This window comes from Bubalus bubalis, chromosome 6, assembly GCF_019923935.1.
Source record: "Bubalus bubalis isolate 160015118507 breed Murrah chromosome 6, NDDB_SH_1, whole genome shotgun sequence".
Lineage (NCBI taxonomy): Eukaryota > Metazoa > Chordata > Mammalia > Artiodactyla > Bovidae > Bubalus > Bubalus bubalis.
In genome coordinates, this window is record NC_059162.1 from 100,269,726 (window position 1) to 100,295,754 (window position 26,029).

At 39.6% G+C, this 26,029-nt stretch overlaps 1 protein-coding gene across 5 annotated transcripts in view; it reads left to right on the top strand.

The window, feature by feature from the left end:
* The window catches only part of TESK2 (testis associated actin remodelling kinase 2), a 139,303-nt gene continuing 113,274 nt past the window's right edge, over nucleotides 1-26,029 (top strand). For 2 of the 5 annotated variants that reach the window (XM_006052569.4, XM_044945079.2), the window contains exon 1: nucleotides 1-356. The gene's annotated coding sequence lies outside the window, so the exon portion shown is untranslated. Of the gene's footprint in view, nucleotides 357-20,603; nucleotides 20,629-26,029 lie in introns of those variants that run through there. The other 3 variants (XM_006052570.4, XM_025288839.3, XM_025288840.2) reach the window with 3 other exon arrangements.

Sequence of the window (26,029 nt, forward strand, 5' to 3'; positions counted from 1 at the left end):
AACCCCGCCCCCAGCTCCCCTGCCCTGCGGGGCAGGCGTTTCAGTCGCTCGCGGCCAGGGAACCTAGCGGCGCTCCCAGCTGCCTTCTTTGCTTCTCTGCCCGGATCATCCTGCTGGCCCCGCCGAACAAGCGGGGGGAGTGACCCCGACTGGGGGGTCATGGCAGTAGCCTCCTCGCCCTCCGCCGCCGCTGGCCCCGCCGAGTCGCCGGCTTCTGCGAGAGGGACCCCCACCGCCTCCGCAGGCTAAGAGCCGCTGCCGCCTCCGAGCAGTGAGGGGTACTATGCTCCCTCTTTGCCTCCGCCTCCCCTTCCCGCCTGCGCAGGCACCCCTCTCGCTGCTCAGTCCCGCCTCAGGTAACGCCAAGAGAGCGCGTGGGGCACGAACCCAGGGCACCCGGCCCGCGCGCGCTGCTGCTACCCGCCTGGGCTCCGGAGCATTGGTGCTCGGGTGTTTTAGCACTGGCAGAAGTCAATCGCTTCCCGGAGGCCCTTCTCTCAGCGGCTAGGGACATTCCTCGACCCCTTCCCCTACTCTTTTCACTTCCCTCAGGGTCCCGGGACAGCTCCCCCTCTCTCCCCTCCCCCCGCGCCTTCTCTCTGCCCTCTTCAGAGGCCCGGAACCCGTGAGAAGTTCGTTCATAAATGGGACCTGGTCCCCGACTCCTCTCAGGCACTTTTCCCACTTTAGAGACTCAGGACCCCTTCGTTTCCTCGGAGAACTCCTGTGTCCGAGACCTTAAGCTTCACCCTGTCGGCTCGGACGGAGATCTGTACTGTCAAACTTTTCTCAGACATAATCTTCCCTCATCCATTTCTACCCTCAAAAGATACTTTCTTCCCCTCAGGCACTACTAGCTCCTTTTCAGTCCTCCCCTGTCATCCCTCTTATCCCAATCTCTCCTTTTCCCTCCCTTGCCTTTTATCCTTCACTTTGAACTATCTGGACTAAGCCAGTATTCAGATTTAGCTATAAGTGAAACCGGGTTTGTCGAATTTAAAAATAAAAACCTGTCAGTTTATCCCTCTGGGCAGGGTGGGGAACCTTGCTAAATAATTTGGACTTTATTCCGTAGGTATGGGGAGCTTTTAAAGCTTTTGTAAGCAGGAGTTTGGTATGGTTGATTACCTCTGGTGAAAATATGGAGGAAGAATTCAAAGTGAAGACTTGGAGGCAGACAGCCTAGGTAGTTTGGAAAGTAATGTGCTAATCCAGGTCAGAGGAGAGTGAAGAGAATGGCATGCAATCCCATGTGCTCTCAAAACAAAGTGGAGAGAATTAGTGGGAGATTTCTAACCTGACTGATGGGATGGATTGGTAATATTAATTGAAATAGAGAATAAAGGAGCAGTTATGAGGGAAGGTAATGAATTTGGTTTTGGACAAGTTTAGTTTGAGGTGTTTTTCAGATATTATTGTGGAAATTTGGGTCTGAAAGTTGGGAGAAAGTCTGGAACTGGATTCATACATTTGAGGGTCAACTAAGAATATATTCAGGATATTTGAAGCCTTAGTATGGGATGGTAATGCTGAAAGAAGAGATGAAAAGGGCTGTGAACCAGGAAGAGTATCATTGTAGGGTAGTAGACACTGAGAAAGAGAGGTTAAAAGAATGGGACAAGAACTAGAACAGTGGCATTATGATAGAAGCCAAAGGAAGAAAGGATCTCAGGAAGGGAGAGGGTAACTATCAGTGTATGATACCAGTATAGTGAGAATTAGGAAGAAACCACTGAATTTAGTAATTAGGAGATCACTTGTTTTCTTTGAAAGACACTTTAGATAGCTTGATGGTGGGAATGATGGATGTCAGTAATCAGATCATGATGGATTGAGGAACAAATGTGGAACAGTGAATAAAATTCCTTGTTCAGCAACTGTGGTTGTGAAGGAAAACTGATAGTAGTGAAACACCTTTGTTGAGGTTATTCTATAGGTTGCGTATCATAAAGATGCTTTATAGATCACAACAGCCTTGTTTAGTATCAGCAGTATCCCTCTTTTATAGTTGGGAAGGCTATAGGCAAGAATTTGAAAAAAGGCTAGTTCTGAAACCTGTGTTCTGAAACCTGTGTTCTTTCCACTATGGCACATGTGTGTTTTTCTTAGTATGAGTAAAACAGTTTTGTAGGTTGAAGGGAAATTTTATTTATATGGGGAAATTTTAATATGTTGAGTGTTTCATTTTTTGACACCACAAGAATAGACATTAAGTGTGGACACTGATGTGGTTGGAGGGAAAGTGAGCGAGTTTAAAGATGGTCTTATTTTCTTGATGTGCTCGGTTATCTGTGGAGAAGTCAATTATCTTTGAAGACTGAAGGAACTATGGTGAGTTTCTGGCTTGAGTTTTATGGCCTTGGAAATCTTGAATGGAACATGAAAGAGGGATGGATTAAGGATTAAACAAACAAAAAATTGCTAGCCACATGTAGGTCCAGTAATATTTATAATAATGGGGCCTAGCACCATGGATTTTATACTTCTTCAGCAGCCTAAGAGCAAGAGGGCAAAAAAGATGATTGGGTGGATCCAGAAGTGGGATTTACAAGAAAGAAAGATAAAATGGAGAGTAACTTTACATTGCTAATGATAGTGTGGGAGATGTGATGGACTTTGAGGGTCCAAGCTGGGGCTATAAGAAATAAAACGTTCACTGGGGCTAGTATACTTGGAGAATAAGGAGACAATCAGAAAGGTGGTTGAAGACTAGGTTTTGTAAGAAATACAGAATGAGAAAGCTGTGAGTTCAATATAAATATAGTTTCAAGGTAAAAACTAAAAACAAGATGTAACTGTCTCAGTGCTGTTGAAGGGGAATAGAGATTATTGAACTAGTGGGAGGATAAAGGACATGACATATTATGTCATCAGTATGGATGTTGTAGTTGCTCACTATGAAGCAGGAAGTGGAACAGAGGAGATGCTGGGTCCTATATGCGGGGCTGCTCATAATTAAGGGACCCAAAATTGAGTTGGACATTCCTTGTCACTTGTTCAGAAGCAGTACTAGGTGGTACAAGTACTTGTGTGCTTGTGTGTGAATTAATGTTGAGATCCTCAGATGCTTGCTTGATACACTGGATGTATGATGTATTCTCTCATATATATATATATATATATATATATATATATATATATATATATATTTGGGATGGTGGTCTCAAACAGTCTTTTGTAATTTGGAATATTTTAGGCCTGGCATACTGCAGTCCATGGGGTCGCAAAGAATCGGACACAACTGAGCAACTGAACTCAGGCCTGTTTAGTTCTGTTTAAAAGTGTATATGTTGAGAAGCTAGGCTAGACTCTCCAACCCATTATCCCCAATAACATTTTGTACTTATGTTATTTATAAAAACAAAGTTACACATTTTCATATTTATACGTACTCATCCTCTGGCTTATTTAGAGTAGAAAGCTGACTTGCTTTAATGATTCTTTCTCCATGTGAAAGTTTTTACAAATATAATTCCTGTGTCGTACATTTCATTTTTCTGCAAAATGAATGTTGTATTGGAATTTGAAACCTATGATAAGGGCTTTTATGAGAATTTCATCTTCCAGGAAATGAAGCCCAATTATTACATTGAATAGTGTAGGTGATGGTGAATATTTTAGACTCACATTGTTATATATATTTTCCAAGTCATCATATGGAGATGACTTCAGTGTGGTCACACTGGTGTTACTTTTGTTGAGGGAGTGGGTGTTTCAGATAAAAACTTACTTGTGATAATTTTTATTTTAAAAAACTTCATCATCATTATTATTATTTTATGGCCACACCATGCGGCATATGGGATTTTAGTTCCCTCTGCAGTGGAAATGCAGAGTCTTAATTACTGGACCACCAGGGAAGTCTCACTTGTGACTATTTTTTTTAATGTTTGGTTGCACTGGGTCTTTTTCACGTTTGTGGGGGCTTTCTCTAGTTGCTGAGATTGGGGGCTACTCTTCTTGTGGTGCTTGGACTTACTGCAGTGGCTTCTCTTGTGGTGGATCACAGACACTAGGCGCACAGACTTCAGTAGTTGTAGTGCATGGGCTTAGTTCCTAGACCTGGGACTGAACCTGTGCCCCGGCATTGGCTAGCAGATTCTTATCTACTGTACCACCAGGGGAGTCCTGTGATAATTTTTAAATCTTACATTCTTGAAAATTTCAGAAAGACAGTGTGACAAAATTGTAATCCATCCTGTTATGATTAACTATATGCTTGTAGGCAAAGTTCTTATGCTCTGAGCTTTTTTTTAAAAATTAATTTTTGAAAAGGTAATACATTCAAATAGTCAGTTGCCCATTTATATATTTTATGTAAGCAGCGAAAATCTCACTCCTATTCCTAGTCCTCCCATGCTCCCTTCCTGACTGCTTTTACTAGTTTCTTTACATTTTTTGAGACTTTCTTTAAGCAAATGCTTACAAATATGAATATGTAATCTGATTTTTTCTACTTTTCATGCAAAAGTTAGTCCATGGTCCCCACTGTTCTGCACCTTCAAACTGTTACCCCCAAACTACTTTTTCACTTAATATATCTTAGAGATCTTTCCAGTTAAGTACATAGTTTCTGCTTTTTTAATTTTTGAAATTTAATTTATTTTTACGGTTTTTGCTCTTACCCTTTGTTTATTTTTTGGCCACATCTCGCACCTTGCAGGATCTCAGTTCCTCAACCAGGGATTGAACCTGGGACATGGCAGTGAAAGCCCAGATTCCTAACCACTAGGTCATTGGGGAACTCCTGCTTTTTAAAAAAAATTTTTTTTGCATCGTATTCATTGAATGGATGTATTATAATTTATTTCTAGTCAAATAAATTAGTTCCTTATTGTGTTGCTTCTAGTCTTGTGATATTATAAGTAGTTCTATGATGGAGACTGTTGAACATATGCATGCCATCTTACATGTGTATAAGGCCATTTGTGGGATAACTTTGTAGAAAGTGGGATTTCTAAGTTAAACGATACATGCATTTATAACTATGAAATATATTGCTGAATTGCTTTCCTTTGCTGCTGCTCCAAAATGTACGTTGCCTGTTCACTCACCAACATTAACTGTATCACAGTTACATGGTGCTTTCTGTGTTCCAGATACTAAGTGCTCTATATACATTATTTCATTTTATCTTAATAACCTCCTTTGGGTTAGGTACAATTATTATCTCCATTTTTCAGAAGAATGCTTAATGAGTAGAAAATTTAAATGCCTTGCCCAAATCACACAGCTACTGTGGCAGAAACTCAAGCTAAGTACTCTGGCTCTAGGATCAGTGTTAGCAGTATTATGTTTTGCTGTTATCAGACTTGAATTTTTGCCAGTCTGATAGAGAAAAATGATAGCTCAGAGTAGTTTTAAGTTTTAAAATATTATGTTATTAAGATCAAGGATTTTTTTTATATTGTTTGATCACTCACATTTCCATTTCTGTAAACTGTGTGTCTAAATTCTTTACCTGTTTTTCTTTTGAGTCATAGATCTCTTTCCTACTGTTCTGTAAGTCTCTTTCTCTTGATTTATAATATATATGTATTTATATATGTATATGGGCTTGCCTGGTAGCTCAGACAGTAAAGAATCTGCCTACAATGCGAGATACCTGGGTTTGATTCCTGGATCGAGAAATTCCCTGGAGAAGGAAATGGCTACCCACGCCAGTATTCTTGCCTGAAGGATTCCATGGACAGAGGCTACAGTCCATGGGATCCGAAGAGTCGGACATGACTGAGCGACTAACACTATGTGTACTATGTACTGTGTATCATATATATGTATGATAAGATTATAGAATACATGTTTTTTTCTTTTTCTGAAGTATTGCAGATATTTTCCCATTTTGACAGTTGTCTTCTGACTTCTTTTATTCCCATGCAGAACTTTTAGATTTTTATGTAGACAAACTTATCAGTCCTTTCTTTTATGACTTTTGGTTTTGAGTTATAGTTAGAAAGACCTTCTTCATCTCAACCCTTAGTTTTTTAATCTGTCCAATGGGAATAAGAAAACAGAATTGTTGTAAAGGTCAAAGTGCTTAGTGAACTGTAAACTGTAAATCATTATACAGATGAAATATGGTGTTTGTTGTCTTCTGAACAAATTGTATGGAGGATGTCACCTCTTCTGCATTGAATGGAATGTGCTTAGTCGCTCAGTCATGTCTGATTCTTTGTACCCTTTTGGACTATAGCCCGTCAGGCTACTCTGTCCATGGGATTTTCAGGCAAGAATAGTGGAATGGGTTACCATTTCCTCCTCCAATTAAATGGAATAGGATGACAATTTTTTTTTTTTTTTTTCCTGCAGTGTGGGAAACTAGGATGGTATTGATCTTGTGGTCAGTGTTTTTCTTGGACAGTTTGCATGGTATTTTTTTTTCAAAAGTAGGCACTGTGGAAATCATGAAGTATTTTTGCACACTTAATCTTGTTTTTTTGTATTAGGTATAATTGGAATCTGACTAAAAGGTCTTAAAAATTGTTTTGCTTTTGCATTAGCTATGTTCACAAATTTGCACATTATTTACTTTGGGTATTATATTTTTACTGATTGGTAGGAATTTGTAATTTGGGAGGACCTTTCACTTTGTATGTGTGTGAGATTATAAAACTAATGCATGTTTGTTAAGAAGGAATTGGGAAATAGAGATGATTTTAAATTATTCATATCTTCCCCAAATTCAAAGACTCTCAGGGTTCTTTGTGTGTGTGTGTCTATATTGTCATCACTAGCCCTCTATGGCTTGGCAAAGTGCCTGGCCCTTAAGGTGCTAAATAAATATTTGTTGACTGAATGAATGGATGGATAAATATGTTTTTACATAGAAGGTATGGAAGTTCAATGACATAATTATTTATTTTAGTTTATTCCCGCTGTAAATTTTTATTCATACAATAATATTAAAGTTTTTATGCCATACTCATTTGGAGGTGAGTAAGTTCAAGTCTAAGTCCTCATGGAGCTCATAGTCCAGTGAAAGGGATAGATAAGCAGCCATTAAAATACTGTATGATAACTATTATAGCAGAGCTTTGTGCAAGGCATTATCAAAACACAGCAGAGACTGAAGAGTCAGAGAACACTTCCCATATGAGATGATCCCCAGAGAGCCATGTAGAAGAGGTCAAGAAAAACACGCCAGAGGGAAGGAATATTCCTTCTAGGCACTGAAGTATGACTAGGGCACTATAAGTAGTTCTCTGTGTTTGTAGCAGATTGTGTCTGTGGGTAAAGGAATACAAATAGATGAGGCTGGAGATGTGGCCAGGGGCCAAATAACAAAGAGCCTTTGTGTCACACATGAAAAATTCTCAGATTTACTCATTTTGGAGAGTAAATTGGGAGAGGTGTGAGAGTGAAGTTAGGAAGACCAAGAAGATGTTGAATACAACAGCTGGAATGAGGTGAACATCATTTAAGCTGAGTTAGGAGGGGAAAGCTACACTTGAAAGAAGGGTTAAGTCTGGGGTATAACAATTAGGCCAGTTTTAGTAGAGCAAAGTCTTTGAATGCCAAGCTAAGAAGTTTTATATGCAACAGATGTCATTGAATTTTTTTTAACCATCATAAATGTTGAATTTTTTAAATTGTCATGTGTTGTGTGAACTGTTACAGGTTGCAGTTTGCTTCCTTCTCAGTTCAGTTCAGTTCAGTTGCTCAGTCGTGTCCGACTCTTTGCGACCCCATGAACCACAGCACGCCAGGCCTCCCTGTCCATCACCAACTCCTGGAGTCCACCCAAACTCATGTCCATTGAGTCTGTGATGCTATCCAACCATCTCATCCTCTGTCATCCCCTTCTCCTCCTGCCCTCAATCTTTCCCAGCATCAGGGTCTTTTCAAATGAGTTAGCTCTTTGCATCAGGTGGCCAAAGTATTGAAGTTTCATCTTCAACATCAGTCCTTCCAATGAACACCCAGGACTGATCTCCTTTAGGATGGACTGGTTGGATCTCCTTGCAGTCCAAGGGACTCTCAAGAGTCTTCTCCAACACCACAGTTCAAAAGCATCAATTCTTCTGTGCTCAGCTTTCTTTATAGTCCAACTCTCACATCCATACATGACCACTGGAAAAACCAGAGCCTGGACTAGACGGACCTTTGTTGGCAAAGTAATGTCTCTGCTTTTTAATATGCTGTCTAGTTTGGTCATAATTTTCCTTCCAAGGAGTAAGCGTCTTTTAATTTTCTGGCTGCAATGACCATCTGCAGTGATTTTGGAGCCTTCCCCCACTGTTTCCCCATCTATTTGCCATGAAGTGATGAGACTGGATCCCATAATCTTAGTTTTCTGAGTGTTGAGCTTTAAGTTTTTTCACTCTCCTCTCTCACTTTCATCAAGAGGCTCTTTAGTTCTTCTTCACTTTCTGCCATAAGGGTGGTGTCATCTGCATATCTGAGGTTATTGATATTTCTCCTGACAATCTTGATTCCAGGTTGTGCTTCTTCCAGCGCAGCATTTCTCATGATGTACTCTGCATAGAAGTTAAATAAGCAGGGTGACAATATACAGCCTTGACGTACTCTTTTCCTATTTGGAACCAGTCTGTTGTTCCATTTCCAGTTCTAACTGTTGCTTCCTGACCTGCATACAGATTTCTCAAGAGGCAGGTCAGGTGGTCTGGTATTCCCATCTCTTTCACAATTTTCCACAGTTTATTGTGATCCACACAGTCAAAGGCTTTGGCATAGTCAATAAAGCAGAAGTAGATGCTTTTCTGGAACTCTCTTGTTTTTTTGATGAGCCAATGGATGTTGGCAGTTTGATCTCTGGTTCCTCTGTCTTTTCTAAATCCAGCTTGAACATCTGGGAGGTCACGGTTCACGTATTGTTGAAGCCTGGCTTGAAGAATTTTGAGCGTTACTTTACTAGCGTGTGAGATGAGTGCAACTGTGTGGTAGTTTGAGCATTCTTTGGCATTGCCTTTCTTTGGGATTGGAATGAAAATTGACCTTTGCCAGTCCTGTGGCTACTGCTCAGTTTTCCAAATTTGCTGACATATTGAGTGCAGCACTTTCACAGCATCATGTTTTAGGATTTGAAATAGCTTAACTGGAATTCCTTCACCTCCACTAGCTTTGTTCGTAGTGATGCTTCCTAAGGCCCACTTGACTTCACATTCCAGAATGTCTGGCTCTAGGTGGGTGATCACACCATTATGATTATCTGGGTTGTGAAGATCTTTTTTGTATAGTTCTTCTGTGTATTCTTGCCACCTCTTCTTAATATCTTATGCTTCTGTTAGGTCCATACCATTTCTGTCCTTTATTGAGCGAATCTTTGGATGAAATGTTCCCTTGATATCTCTAATTTTCTTGAAGAGATCTCTAGTCTTTCCCATTCTATTGTTTTCCTCTATTTCTTTGCATTGATTGCTGAGGAAGGCTTTCTTATCTCTCCTTGCTATTCTTTGGAACTCTGCATTCAAATGGGCATATCTTGCCTTTTCTCCTTTGCTTTTCACTTCTCTTTTCACAGCTATTTGTTAGGCCTCCTCAGACAGCCATTTTGCTTTTTTGTATTTCTTTTTCTTGGGGATGGTCTTGATTTCTGTCTCTTGTACAATGTCACGAACCTCCGTCCATAGTTCATCAGGCACTCTCTAGCAGATCTAGTCCCTTAAATCTATTTGTCACTTCCACTGTATAATCATAAGGGATTTGATTTAGGTCATACCTGAATGGTCTAGTGGTTTCCCCCACTTTATTCAATGCTTCCTTCTGGCTAGTCTGAAATGATGTTGAAATCTTTTATGCCTGTGAAATAATAGAAATGTTATCAAAATTGTCTCTAAACAAATGAAATTTCAGACTGGAATATGCCCCTTTATTTGGAAAGTATGCACACACACACACACACACACATACACACACACACACACAGAGAGAAGACCCATGAAAATAGGCATTGTTTGCAAATACCTTTTGTTAATAGTTATCCAGTGGTTAGGACTGCTTTTTCACTGCAGGGCACTCTGTTTGATTTTTGGTGGGGGAAGCTGCTTGGCATGGTCAAAAAAAACCTCCCAAAACAAACCAAAAAAACCCTGCAAAAGTCCTCTTAAAGCTCCATAATTACATTAAATAATACATTTTTATTTTTGAAGTGGAATTTTTTTCCTGAATTTAAATCAGAAAGAAATATTTTAAGGAAGCAAATCCCTATCAGAAAGTAGAAGAAATGCCAGGTGGTGTGCTGTCGTTGGGCTTCCCAGGTGGCTCAGTGGGTGAAGAATCTGCCTGCAGTGTAGGAGATGCAGGTTTGATCCCTGGGTTGGGAAGAGCCCCTGGAGGAGGGCATGGCAACCCACTCCAGTGTTCTTGTCTGCAGAATCTCGTGGATAGAGAAGCCTGGTGGGTCGCAGAGTCGAACACAACTGAAGCAACTGAGCATGCATGCATGCGTGCTGTGGTTAATACGAACTTAACTGAATTACTACATCTTTTATATTTTTATTTCTGTACACTCATAATTGAATGTTTTCAGAGACTCAGGTTCATTATACATTGATTGTGAAATTATTTGCATTTTGCTATATTTATTATCAATATAGCATTACAGATAGTTTAGAGTAAGAGTCAAGAATGAGTCATACATTTCCATCCAAAACAACATTATCACTTTGGTGTAATTCCTTTTTTTCCAGTGCATAATTTTATATAATTATTGATTATTCAGTTTTTGTATTTTTGCCCTTCCCTCTTCCTATTTAACATATATCGTAAATTTCATCTCATGTCATTTATGCTCCTGTGGTGGTAGGGATGAAAGGGTGATTTTTAGTTCTAACCTTTTAATCTAAATTTTTAAAAGCAAAAATTAATGCAAGATAATTGTGAAAAAAAAAACTGAACAGAAATGTATTCCATACAAAAATGAGTCTTGTATAATCATCTCCTCCATCAAGATGACAGTTTAATATATGAATGCCTCTAAATTGTTTTTTGGATATATATTAATATTTACTATTATATTTAAAAAATAAAAATAAGATTGCACTATACATTTTGTTTTGCAACATACTATGGTCACTGGACAGTGAAACTTGAACATGTCCCTATGTTAGTATATATAGAACTTATCTCGTTCTTTGAGTGACTATATAATACATTATTTGGATATACTACAGTTTATTTAACCACCCTATTGATGGATATTTGGATTGTCTCCAGTTTTTTTTTTTTTTTTTCCTGTTACTGACAGCATGTAAGTTAATACATTCTTGTATATATATATTTTATGTGCTTATAGTTAAGTGTCACTTTTAATGGCTGTTAAGTATTCCCTTTAGTAGAAATGATACATTTGGAAGAGAAATAAGATTGAATAAAAAATATTTTTGGTGAATATTTTTTGACAATACTTTATATTACTAGTTTTGTTTTGCCTTTTATCAGATTTTTCCTTCGACATCAACTTTGTAATGTAAACTATAGAAGAGCCGGCCCTAACCCCAGGAACCTAACTTCCTCTTTTCTCTTGATTGCTTTTATCCCCAGTCTCTTAAATAGCCTTCTAACTCAAAAGAAGAGGTGACTTGCCTAACTGACCTAAGTGGTCTTCTTAAATTCAAATAGGAAAATTTATCAGGAAATTCCCTGGCAGTTCAGTGGTTAGGACTCTGTGCTCTCATTGCCAAGGGCCCTGCTTCAGTCCCTGGTGGTGAATGAAGATCCCACAAGCTGAGTGGCCAAGAAAAAAAAAAAAGAGAACGCTTATCAAAATAGAGATTATTTTGGAAATTCATACATCCTCTTAGTATTTTAGCATGTCAGCTTATTTGAATAGGATCCAATATGAGTTTATCCTGTGTCAAGCTTCATGTTCCAGCATACAAAATTTTAGATACATTTGGTGTACTTAGAAGATGAGCCTCTTGCCCGTCATGCATCGCATGTTTGTGGGGAACCTGGTGCTAAACCGTTCGTAGATGACTTTCTTCTGGGTCGGGATTTTGTGGGTAGCAGAGCAGTTCTCTCGCTGTGATCTACTGAAAGTCAGTCCATGACACAAGGATTTGAAAAAAATAAAAGAAATTAAAAAAAAAGAAAATCAGAAGGAATTTCCTGGCAGTCCAGGGGTTAGAGCTCCACGCTGTCATTGCTGAGGGCCCAGGTTCAGTCCCTGATTGGGGAACTAAAATCCCACAAGCCAAAAAAAAAAAAAAAAGATTGGAAGCAAAACTTTTTATATTCAGATTACAGTTATGGGAAATAATAGTCCTCAATTCTCTCCTAGTTAGATCATATATGTAATATCATGTACATTTTTTTGCTATTGTGTTTTAGAGGGCCTTTGATGATTTGGAGGGTAATTAAGGCTAAACTTTAAAGAAGGTAACCAGGAATCGCTTGATGCCCTGTTCCATAGGAGACCTTAAAGGCTTGTGTGTATCTCCCCTGGAGAAAACTTGGTAACTGAAAATATATCATAAAGAAGAAAACCAAACTTAATTTGTTATATACTTGCAGCATCCAGAACTAGGATTAAGGTTGGGGTTGGGGAGAGAGAGGAAAGGGAACTCATTTTTATTGCATGCTTACTGTGTGTTAGGACCTTGCCTTGTGCTTCATCAGTTCAGTTCAGTTCAGTCACTCAGTCATGTCCAACTCTGCGACCCCATGAATCGCAGCACGCCAGGCCTCCTTGTCCATCACCAACTCCCGGAGTTCACTCAAACTCACGTCCATAGAGTCAGTGATGCCATCCAGCCATCTCATCCTCTGTCATCCCCTCTTCCTCCTGCCCCCAATCCCTCCCATTATCAGAGTCTTTTCCAATGAGTCAGCTCTTTCGCATGAGGAGTCCAAAGTACTGGAGTTTCAGCTTTAGCATCATTCCTTCCAAAGAACACCTAGGGCTGATCTCCTTTAGAATGGACTGGTTGGATCTCCTTGCAGTCCAAGGGACTCTTAAGGATCTTCTCCAACACCACAGTTCAAAAGCATCAATTCTTCGGCACTCAGCTTTCTTCACAGTCCAACTCTAACATCCATACATGACCACAGGAAAAACCATAGCCTTGACTAGACGGACCTTTGTTGGCAAAGTAATGTCTCTGCTTTTCAATATGGTGTCTAGGTTGGTCATAACTTTCCTTCCAAGGAGTAAGCATCTTTTAATTTCATGGCTGCAGTCACCATCTGCAGTGATTTTGGAGCCCCCCAAAATAAAGTCTGACACTGTTTCCACTGTTTCCCCATCTTTTTGCCATGAAGTGATGGGACTAGATGCCATGATCTTCATTTTCTGAATGTTGAGCTTTAAGCCAACTTTTTCACTCTCCTCTTTCACTTTCATCAAGAGGCGTTTTAGTTCCTCTTCACTTTCTGCCATAAGGGTGGTATCATCTGCATATCTGAGGTTATTGATATTTCTCCCAGCAATCTTGATTCCAGCTTGTGCTTCTTCCAGCCCAGCGTTTCTCATGCTTCATATATGCATTAAAAAAAATTTTATATTAGTGGCACTGGGTCTTAGTTGTGGCATGCAGGATCTTTAGTTGCAGCATACAAATTCTTAGTTGCAGCATGTGGGAACTAGTTCCCTGACCAGGGATTGAACCTGTGGCCCCCTGCATTGGGAGCTTGAAGTCTTAACCACTGGACCACCAGGAAAGTCCCTTCACATATGCATTTTTAGAATTCCTTAGTATGTCCTCATTTAATTATCATAACAACTCAGTGAAGTATAGTTAATGTTTACCTTTAATTTGTAAATTAGGGGAGAAGTTAATTAATATGCCTAAGATCATTCACCTACTAAGTTAGAGTCAGAATTTTTTAAATTTGTGTCAGTTTGGTCACATGAAGGAAAGTTATGACCAACCTAGATAGCATATTGAAAAGCAGAGATATTACTTTGCCAACAAAGGTCCATCTAGTCAAGGTTATGCTTTTTCCAGTTGTCATGTATGGATGTGAGAGTTGGACTGTGAAGAAAGCTGAGTGCCGAAGAATTGATGCTTTTGAACTGTGGTGTTGAAGACTCTTGAGAGTCCCTTAGACTGCAAGGAGATCCAACCGGTCCATTCTGAAGGACATCAGCCCTGGGATTTCTTTGGAAGGAATGATGCTAAAGCTGAAACTCCAGTACTTTGGCCACCTTATGCGAAGAGTTGACTCATTGGAAAAGATTCTGATGCTGGGAGGGATTGGGGGCAGGAGGAGAAGGGAACGACAGAGGATGAGATGGCTGGATGGCATCACTGACTCGATGGACATGAGTTTGAGTGTACTCTGGGAGTTTGTGATGGACGGGGAGGCCTGGCATGCTGCAATTCATGGGGTCGCAAAGAGTCGGACATGACTGAGCAATTGAACTGAACATACACATGTTTTAAATAATATGTAATAATATGTTATTTTAGAAAAATTGTCCCCCTCCGCTCCCCGCTGCTCTCATTTCATGAAATTTTATCTATCTTTACATGCTTTTTCAATCTCAGTATCTTTGCTATCACTGGGTCTTTTTTAAATTATCTAGCACAGTTTGCATGGTATATTTTCTGCTCTTTCCTCTTAGCTGTTTTATTTTTTTAATTAATTTTTATTAGAGTATAGTGGATTTACAATATTATGTTAATTGTTACAATGTGGTGTTAGTTTCTGCTGTATATGAAAGTGAATCAGTAATACATATGCATATAATAACTCTTTTTTTAGAGTCTTTTCCCCTTTAGGCCATTATAGAATACTGAATAGAGGTCCCTGTGCTATACATTAGGTTCTTTAGTTTCTAAGCTGTTTTAGAAAGTACATTTTTTTGAATATGTATATGGTACTTTATTAGAAGTTTTATTCTAAGCAAGAAAAAGTCATTCACACAACATAAGACCATTTGGTTTTTCCATTTCTCTTGTTGGTGTTTGTGAGCTCTGTGCTTCATTCATTTGCTTGTTTTTTAATTGACAAAAAGTTTATCATCTTTTGTTTCTGAAGCCTTTTTCGTTTTTGTTATTATCATGATAAAAATATAACAAACACCCATTTACCTGTCACCTATCTTAATTATTAACATTTTGTAAAATTTGCTACGTCTTTTTTTTTCTGATGTATTTTAGCACAAATATAGACATGATATTTCACTTCTATTTCTGTATCTCCAAAAATAGGTCTTATATAATCTTAATATCATTATCACACTTAAGTTAATAATAACTTTCTGATAACAGCTAATAGTAGTCCTTATTAAAAATTCCCCAGTTGTCTTTTATACCTAGTTTGTTCAAATCGAGATTCAATCCAGTATCATTGTTTTGGTTGTTAATATTCTTAATTCTCCTTCAGAGTTAGAATTTGAATATCGTGGCATGCTTTTTCTTTCTGTCTTTCTTAATATTTATTTAACTGTGCCAGGTTTTGGTTGTGGCATGTGGGATCTAGTTCCCTGACCAGGGAGCGAACCTGTGCCCCCTGCATTGGGAGCTCAGAGTCTTAACCATTAGACCACCAGGGAAGTCCCCATGCTGTGCTTTTCCTCTGCTTTTCTTGGGGGGGGGAGGTGGGCGGGAAACTTTGTAACAATCAGAACTTTCCAGTAGTAGAACAGGCTGATGAAGGAATTAGTGAGCTCAAAGAGAGCTCACTAGTGGTGTTTCAGTAGGCTGAGCTAACTCTGGCCTCTGTAGTTTCCAATCCAGTGGACACTTTTCTTCATTTTGTTTGACTGGTTTGTGACTTTCGATATGTTTGTCTTTCCCACCTTTGGCCTGTGTGACATGCTTCCTTTTGGTTTTATCCTTACCTGTTGTTTCTTTTTGTTCTGTATGTGTTGACGGTCGCTACGTCGCTTCAGTCGTGTCCTACTCTGTGTGACCCCATAGATGGCAGCCCACCAGGCTCCGCCGTCCCTGGGATTCTCCAGGCAAGAACACTGGAGTGGATTGCCATTTCCTTCTCCAATGCATGAAAGTGAAAAGTGAAAGTGAAGTCGCTCAGTCGTGTCCGACTCTTCGAGACCCCATGGACTGCAGCCTACCAGGGTCCTCTGTCCATGGGATTTTCCAGGCAAGAGTACTGGAGTGGGTTGCCATTGCCTTCTCCTATGGTCCCTTGACCTCTTATCTAATCTTAGCTAAGGAAGCAGGAAAGAGACTGGGCTTTGGAACATAGTAGCAGCTCAGTAAATGGTCACCACTGACTCATTTTTCTACTTGGGGAAACTCTTTGGAATATCAGTAGGTGCTAAGTTAATTAACATTTTCAGGTTGCTTCCATTGTCTTGGTTATTGTAAATAGTGCTGCTGTGAACATTGAGGTGCATGTATCTTTTTGAATTATAGTTTTCTCTGGATATATGCCCAGGAGTGAGATGGCAGGATCATTGGGTAATTCTATTTTTAATTTTTTAAGGAACCTCTATACTGTTCTCCATAGTGGTTGTATCAGTTTGTATTCCCACATTCAGTGTGGGAGGGTTCCCTATCTCCACAACCTCTATGCTGCTGCTGCTGCTAAGTCACTTCAGTCGTGTCCGACTCTGTGTGACCCCACAGACGGCAGCCCACCAGGCTCCTTCGTCCCTGGGATTCTCCAGGCAAGAACGCTGGAGTGGGTTGCCATTTCCTTCTCCAATGCATGAAAGTGAAAAGTGAAAGTGAAATTGCTCAGTCATGTCTGACTCTTCATGACCCCATGGACTGCAGCCTACCAGGCTCCTCCATCCATGGGAGTTTCCAGGCAAGAGCACTGGAGTGGGTTGCCATTGCCTTCTCCGCCACAACCTCTATAGCATTTGTTGTTTGCAGACTGTTTTTTGACTATGTTGCATGGCATGCCAGATCTTAGTGACCCTGACAAGGATTGAATCAGTGCCCCCTGCATTGGAAGCTCAGGGTCTTAATCATTGGACTACCAGGGAAGTCCCTATTTATAGACTTTTTGATGATGACCATTCTGACCTGCATGAAATGGTACCTCACTGTAGTTTTGATTTGCATTTCTCTGATCATTAGTAATGTTGAGCATCTTTTCATATGCTTGTTGGCATTCTATATGTCTTCTTCAGAGAAATGTTTGTTTAAATCTTCTGCCCATTTTCTTTTTTTTGGCGAGGTGGTGTTGGTGGTATGGGGCATGTGTGATCTTCCTGACCAGGGACTGAACCCATGCCCCTGAAAAGGAAGCATAGAATCTTAACCACTGGACCACCAGGGAAGTTCCCTGCCCATTTTCTTATTGAGTTGTTTGTTTTTCTGTTATTGAGTTATATGAGATGTTTGTATATTTTGGAAATTAAGCCCTTATTGGTTGCATTGTTTGCAAATATTTTCTCTCAGTTCGTAGGTTGTGTTTCTGTTTTGTTTATGACTTCCTTTTGCTGTGCAAAAGCTTATAAGTTTGATTAGGTCCCATTTGTTTACTTTGCTTTTATTTCTATTAGCTTGGGAGACTGATCTAAGAACATTGGTATGATTTATGTCAGAGAATGTTTTGCCTATGTTCTCTTCTAAAAATTTGATGGTGTCATGTCTTATATTTTGGAGAAGGAAATGGCAACCCACTCCAGTATTCTTGCCTGGAGAATCCCATGGACAGAGGAGCCTGACAGGCTACAGTCCATGGGATTGCAAGAGTCGGACACGACTTGGTGACTAAACCACCACCACCAACAACAACAAAGAAAAGATTAGATTTGCAAGCTTTTAAATACAGAAGAGCATTTATAACACTTTTCTATTGTTTACATGAAAGTAATGATGGTAATGGGAGAAGGCAATGGCACCCCACTCCAGTACTCTTGCCTGGAATATCCCATGGATGGAGGAGCCTGGTAGGCTGCAGTCCATGGGGTTTCACAGAGTTGGACACGACTGAAGCGACTTAGTAGTAGTAGTCTTATATTTAAGTCTTTATACCATTTTGAGTTTATTTTTGTGCATGGTGTGACAGAGTGTTCTAACTTCATTGATTTATATGTGGATGACCAACTTTCCTAACATCAGTTGCTGAAGAGACTATCTTTTGTCCATTGTATATTCTTGCCTCCTTTGTTGATTAATTACCTGAAAGTGTGTGGGTTTATTTCTGGGCTGTCTATTCTGTTCCACTAATCATAGGTCTGACTTTGTGCCAGTACCTTACTGTTTTGATTACTGTAGCTTTGCAGCATTGTCTGAAGCCTGGGAGGGTTATGCCTCCTGCTTTGTTCTTTTTCCTCAGGATTGCTTTGACTGTTCTGGCTCTTTTGAGGATCCCTGTAAATTTTAGGATTATTCTAGTTCTGTGAAAAATGTCATGGGTAATTTGGTAGGAGTTGCATTAAATCTGTAGATTGCTTTGGGTTTTTTGTTTATCTTTTAATTTCATTTTATCTATGATTTTTATTAAAACATTTTTTTGGCTGTACCATATAGCTTGAGGGATTTTAGTTCCCCAACCAGGGATTGAACCCGGGCCACAGTGGATCTCCAGGGAATTCCTATTCTGTTCATCTTTAAAAAAAAAAAAATTGGTTTATTTATGGCTTCTCTGGGACTTTGTTGCTGTGCATGAGCTTTCCCTAGTTGCAGCGAGTTGCGGCTACTCTTTAGTTGCAATGCATGGGCTTCCCATTGCAGTGGCTTCTCGTGTTGCAGAGCATGAGCTACGACACAGGCTTCAGTGGTTGCAGCACGTGGGCTCTAGAGCACAGGCTCAGTAGTTGTGGCACACAGGCTTAGTTGCCCTGTGGCATGTAGAATCTTCTTGGATCAGGGATGAACCTGTGTCTCCTGCATTGGCAGGCAGATTTTTAACCAGTGGACCACCAGGAAAGTCCTTGTTCCCCTTTTTTAAATCACATATTTCCTTTCCTACTTCTTCGCCCTCAAGTATTAAGTATTAAGTATTAAGCCCTCCTTACTTCTAACCTGTTACTAACAATTAGTATGCTATATTGTACTTATTGATTTACATGTGTTTTCCTGGGAGACTAAGTTCCTGGAGGGGTGGAGTCATGTTTTATTCAATTTTCTATGTCTTCGCAGAGACATAATAGTATAGTGATTAATGACATAGGCTCTGGATTTGAATTTCTGGCTCTACCACGTCTTGGCTCTAAGAACTTGGGCAGGTTAAGTAATTCCTTCATGTCATGTCTTTGTTTCCACATTCATAGAAAGGGATACTAATACAGTTGACCCTTGAACAATATGAATTTGAGCTGCACAGGTCCACTTACATGCATATTTTTTTCAATAGTAAATACTATGGTACACATGATCTGAGACTGGTTGGATGCAAAGGAACTTGGGGACCATATATATATATATATATATATATATATATATGTTTAACTGCATTGAGGGTCAGAGTTAACCCCCACCACTGTTCAAGGATCAACTGTAGTTATCTGTTTTATAGGACTGATATGGATATTAAATATCCATATCACTTGGAAGCACTTGGAAGAATATCTGGATTATAGTAAATGCTCTGTAAATATTATAGCACATACCGTAATGCCCTGTACCTAGTGGGGATCCAACATTTGATTTTTTTAATAGAGGGGATTGTTGAATTGGCTGAAAGATTGGACTCAGTTCAGTTCAGTCGCTCAGTTGCGTCCGACTCTGCGACCCCATGGACTGCAGCATGCCAGGCTTCCCTGTCCTTCACCAACTCCCGGAGCTTGCTCAAACTCATGTCCATCGAGTCAGTGATGCCATCCAACTATCTCATCCTCTGTCGACCCTTCTTCTCCTGCCTTCACTCTTTCCCAGCATCAGAGTCTTTTCAAATGAGTCAGTTCTTCTCATCAGGTGGCCAAAGTACTGGAGTTTCAGCTTCAGCATCAGTCCTTCCAGTGAATATTGGAAAGATTGGACTAACCTCTAAATGTCTTTACAACTTTCAACCTAAGTTTCTGTTTTATGTCATGACCTAGGGCCTGGTGGATTGTAGTTATAACAGCATATAATATGCTTATCCAAAAGAGACAATACAGTTTTAAGAACTGGCTTTTTGATCTGTCTGGCAGTAATATATGCCATTGTGTATACTCATGACTAATTAAATAGGGGATGCCAGTTTTTATGTTAGATTGCTTTTGGTTTGAATGGAAACTGCAACTCATTATTTCACAGCAGGATGGCAAGTTCAGCAGTATTGCTTTTATTTTTAATTAGGCAGTCATCCTGAAATGTGTCTGTATTTGCTATGTTGGTCCATAGAAAGGATAGCAGCTGAGTAGACCTGTGATATAGATTTGCCATGTGGTTGGTCTTGATATACAGCTAATGTACTTATCAGTTTTCCAGCTCTGGAAAATGGCCAGTTTTCTGGGCTCCATCTTACTCATGATGAATCCTTCATTTATTTTGAATTAGTTAGGGAATTTTTATGATGATAGAAAACAAAGTATAATTAGGATAGCAGGACATTATGTTTGTATTCTTTTTCTGCTTTTTATATCCAGGGTATAAAAGTTTCAGAAATCTTTTTTTACTCACTTTGTGGAACTTCATTACCAACTGTGTGCACACGATTCCATTTTTGGATGGATGTTGAAGATTATGGTTGCTGGCTGACACTTGGCCATATCCAATTACCTGATGGTTGATAGCTGTTCAGTGTGTTACAGGATTTTATTTGCATCTGCGTTGTTGTGAAGTTTGATCTGCTTCATTTCTGTGGAATGAAAGGGTAAGAAACAACTAACACTGTACTTTAGAATGGAAAAGAAGGACTGATTGGGAGTTTGCATATCTTTCCTGTCAGCTTGGCCTCTGTTCTTTAAATAGTCTGCTTAAGCCAATGCTAATTTTTATGCCTATGGAATGTGGTTAAATGACTGAAGGCTTTTGCTCCAGAGGCTAGTGGAGCTCTTGTCTGTATATTCTTTAGTCTCTGTTAAGTTTGGGTGGAGAATAATAGTAGCTTTGTACCTAGCTAATGAACAATTTTTCACAGAAATTTAGCTATTTTTCTGGAGGAGACATGCTGTAGTGGAAGTGTTTGGTATTAGAACTCTGAATTTGAATACAGTCTGTGACTGGTGGTGGTGGTGTAGTCGCCAAGTTGTGTCTGACTCTTGTGACCCCATGGACAATAGCCAAGCGAGTTCTTCTGTCCGTGGGATTTCCCAGGCAAGAATACTGGAGTGGGTTGCCATTTTCTTCTGCAAGGGATCTTCCTGACTCAGGGATGGGACCCAGGTCTCCTGCGTTGCAGGCCATCTCTTGCAGGCAGATCTTTTACCAGCTGAGCCACATTTATTTGAATTTAATTTCTCAGTGTTGTAATTTCTTTCTTTTTAAAATGGAGATGATAATACCTATCTTGCAGAGTTGTCATAAAGCTTCAGCTCAGTTCAGTTGCTCAGTCGTGTCTGACTTTTTGCGACCCCATGGACTGCAGCACGGCAGGCTTCCCTGTCCATCACCAACTCCCGGAGCTTACTCAAACTCATGTCCATTGAGTTGGTGATGCCATACAACCATCTCATCCTCTGTCATCCCCTTTTCCTGCCCTCAATCTTTCCCAGCATCAGGGTCTTTTCCAATGAGTCAGTTCTTTGCATCAGGTGGCCCAAAGTATTGGAGTTTCAGCTTGAGCATCAGTCCTTCCAGTGAATATTCAGAACTGATTTCCCTTAGGATGGACTGGTTCGATCTCCTTGCAGTCCAAGGGACTCTCAAGAGTCATAAAGCTTAGAGATAGCGAATGCAAAAACACTTGGTAGAATCCATGACCTATGGTAAATGGTGATTGTGGTTATTATTTCCAGAAGCATTGTGGATGAGTGTATGGTCTACTTGGGAGTCCTAAGAAAGTTTCTTAATTCTCTGGAAAATGATTTGTGGAATTCCTACTTTGAAAAGATAAAATGTATCTTATAGGATATTTAGTTCACGGACTTTTTTATTGACAGCTTTTCCAATTAGTTTCTCCAATAAAAGCTTTTAATTGTACTCTCTTTGTGAAAAAGAAATCAATCCCAAGATAAGTGAAAATTAGCCTTTGAAAAGACAAACCTGTTCATGGGAAAGGGAAAAAGTTCTGAACTTCCCAGTTTGTAAGTATTGAAGTTGAGAACACACTAAAAAATTCTTTGTGTCCTTGTAAGCACATGATTTTGGCATTTTTGAAAGAGTGCTGAAGGCTGTTTCCTAGTTTAAGAACAAAACTGATTAAGCTTTTCTCACACAGTGCTTCTTAACAGGGGCACTATTGGCATTTAGGGCAAGACAATTCTTTGTTGTGCAGGACTGTTGTGTGCATTGTAGGACATTTAGCTTCCCTGGCCCTGCCCACTGAAATGCCAGAAGTGCCCACCCCACACCCCCGCCATTGTGACAATAGCTCCTCCCTGAGAAGAGCCTCCTTCCCCCTAAATTTTCACATGCCCTTAATGGAGAACCACTGGGACTCTCGCTCGGTTATATTTAATGAAGCAGCTCACAGTATCATCAGCTTCCATTTAGGAATTTCAAGTTTTTTCAAGCTAAAAATTCATTATTCTTGATCTTCAGTGTGCAGTCTCTTGAATCAAATAGCCTCGATAGCAAGAGTAACTGTAGTTGTTTTTTTCTGTTCTACCCAAAATGTGTACTTTAAAGGGCACCATTAACATCAAAAGGTAATATTCCATAAATGACACCAAGAGAAATAATCCAGAGTCTGAAAATAGCATAAAATCTCACACATTTCAAAGAATGTATTGTCTCATTTTAAAATTAGTCATTTTCAGATTAAAAAAAAAAAGCATGTGGTTTTAGAGTCTGTTCATACACACCTTTGCTGCCTTTTATGGCTAAATTAAAATTTATCAGATTAAATTGAAAGCTATTTGTAACTTGGTTGGTTTCATTTAAAATATGGTCATTCAGTATGTTGGCCAGGGGACCAGAAGGCATGGTTTGGAGGTTTTCCCATGCTCAGCACTTCTCCAAAATGGATTAATAAAGTTCTTACTCCCATAAGGGGACTGTACTTTTTCCCACTCACCTCCCTCAACTGTCTAGTAATTAGTATTGCTTTAGCATATAATAAGGGCTCTACAACTAAATATCAGTGTTTTTCATGAGTGTTTTTATATTTTGAGTTTGTGGATTTGAATAAGGAAAGCTATCCAAAAATTCTCCCAGTGCCTCTGAGTTTTTAGCTTAAAATATAAATGCTCCTTGGACCAAGAACTACAGTTGAACTGTTGCAGAATAAAAGTTTGAGAATCGTAAGACTTGGCTTGGACATTGGGATGCTATTTATTTGCCAAATTGTTGTCAGTTTTTTTGGCCTGAGCATACTGCATAGCTGTTGTATTGGCAAAAAACAAACAAACAAACTTAAAATTCTTTTTTTATTAGAAAAGTTAAATATAATAAAAAGTACAATATACTATCACCCAGTATTAACAAATATTAGTTAGTGAAAACTGGAAAATTGTTAGAGAGATGAGAATATCAGATTATCTTACCTGTCTGCTGAGAAACATGTATGCAGGTCAGGAAGCAACAGTTAGAACTGGACACGGGACAATGGACTGGTAGAAAATTCGGAAAGGAGTACGACAAGCCTGTATATTGTCACCCTGCTCTTTTAACTTATATGTAGAGTTCATCATGTGAAATGCCAGGCTGGATGAGTCACAAGCTGGAATCAAGACTGCCAGGAGAAATATCAACAACCTCAGATATGCAGGTGATAACCACTCTAATGGCAGAAAATGAAACTAAAGAGCCTCTTGATGAGGGTGAAAGAGGAGAGTGAAAAAGCTGGCTTAAAGCTCAACATTAAAAAAACTAATATCATAGCAGCCAATCCCATCAGATCATGGCAAATAGAAGAGGGAAAAGTGGGAAGCAGTGACTTTATTTTCTTGGGCTCTAAAATCACTAAGGATGGTGACGGTAGCCATGAAATTAAAAGACACTTGCTCTTTGAAAGGAAAGCTGTGACAAACTTAGTGTATTAAAAAGCAGAGACATCACTGTGCCAACAAAGGTGCATATAGTCAAAGCTATGTTTTTCTCCATGTACAGATGTGAGAGATGGACCATAAAGAAGGCTAAGCGCCAGAGAATTGATGCTTTTGAATTGTGCTGGCGAAGACTCTTGAGGGTCCTTTGGACAGAAAAGAGATCAAACCAGTCAATCCTAAAGGAAATCAACCCTTAATATTTATTGGAAGGACTGATGCTGAAGTTGAAAGCTCCAATACTTTGGCTACCTGATGTGAAGAACTGACTCATTAGAAAAGACTCTGATGCCGGGAAAGATTGAAGGCAGGAAGAGAAAGGGATGACAGAGGATCAGATAGTTGGATGGCATCACTGACTCCATGGACATGATTGAGCAAGCTCCGGGAGTTGGTGATGGACAGGGAAGCTTGGCATGCTGCAGTCCTTAGGGTCCCAAAGAGTCGGACACGACTGAGCAACTGAACTGAACTGACTCAATGGATATGAGTTTAAGCAAACTCCGGGAGATAGTGAAGGACAAGGAAGCCTTGAGTGCTGCAATCTATGGGAGGTTGCAAAGAGTCAGACACGACTTAGCGACTGAACAACAATAACAGCAAGTTAGTGAAAAAATAATAAAATTAGCAAACATATCATATTTGTTTTGATATTTTAATAAAAGTGAACAAAACATTATTGATATAATACAAGTCTCCTTTTTTTCCTTCCTTATTTCATTTTTCTTCTTTGCCACCAAGGCAACTACTACAGTGAATTTAGTGACTGGCTTTCTACTTCTTGCTTTTAGACATTTACTATAAATATGTACCTTTAAAGAAGAACTATACAAAAAAATATCTTAATGACCTGGATAACTATGATGGATGGTATGGTCCCTTACCTAGAGCCAGGCATCCTGGAATGTGAAGTCAAAGGGACCTTAGGAAGCATCACTGTGAACAAAGCTAGTGAAGGTGATGGAATTCCAGTTGAGCTATTTCAAATGCTAAAAGATGATGCTGTGAAAGTGCTGCACTCAATATGCCAGCAAATTTGGAAAACTCAGCAGTGGCCGCAGGATTGTAAAAAGTGTTTTCATTCCAGTCCTAAAGAAGGTCACTGCCAAAGAATGTTCAAACTACTGCACAGTTGCACTCATTTCACATGCTAGCAAGATCATGCTCAAAATCCTCCAAACTAGGCTTCAGTAGTCTGTGAACTGAGAACTTTTAGATATACAAGCTGGATTAGAAAAAGAGGAAGCAGAAACCAAATTGTCAACATCTGTTGGATCATAGAAAAAGCAAGAGAGTTCCAGAAAAACATCTACTTCTGCCTCATTGACTACACCAAAGCCTTTGACTGTGTGGATCACTGTGGAAAATTCTGAAAGAGAATTTTCTGGAACACCAGACCACCTTACCTGCTTCCTGAGAAATCTGTATGCAGGTCAAGAAGCGACAGTTAGAACATAATATGAAACAACAGACTGGTTCAAAATTGGGAGAGGAGTGCTTCAAGGCTGTGTATTATTACCCTGTTTATTTAACTTATATGCAGAGTACATCATGCAGAATGCTGGGCTGGGTGAAGCACAGCTGGAATCAAGACCGCTGGGAGAAATATCAATAACTTCAGATATGCAGATGACACTACCCTTATGGCAGAAAGTGAAGAGGAACTAAAAAGCCTCTTGAAAGTGAAAGAGGAGAGTGAAAAAGTTGGCTTAAAGCTCAACATTCAGAAAATGAAGATCATGGCATCCAGTCTCATCACTTCATGGCATATAGATGGGGAAACAATGGAAACAATGAAAGACTTTATTTTCTTGGGCTCCAAAATCACTGCAGATGGTGACTGCAGCCATGAAATAAAAAGACGCTTGCTCCTTGGAAGAAAAGCTATGACCAACCCAGACAGCATATTAAGAAGCAGAGGTGTTACTTTGCTGACAGTAGTCCATCTAGTCAAAGCTATGGTTTTTCCAGTAGTCATGTGTGGATGTGGGAGTTGGACAATTAAGAAGGCTGAGTGCCAAAGAATTGTTGTTTTTGAACTGTGTTGTTGGAGAAGGCTCTTGAGAGTCCCTTGGGCTTCAAAGAGATCAAACCAGTCCATGCTAAAGGAAATCAGTCCTGAATATT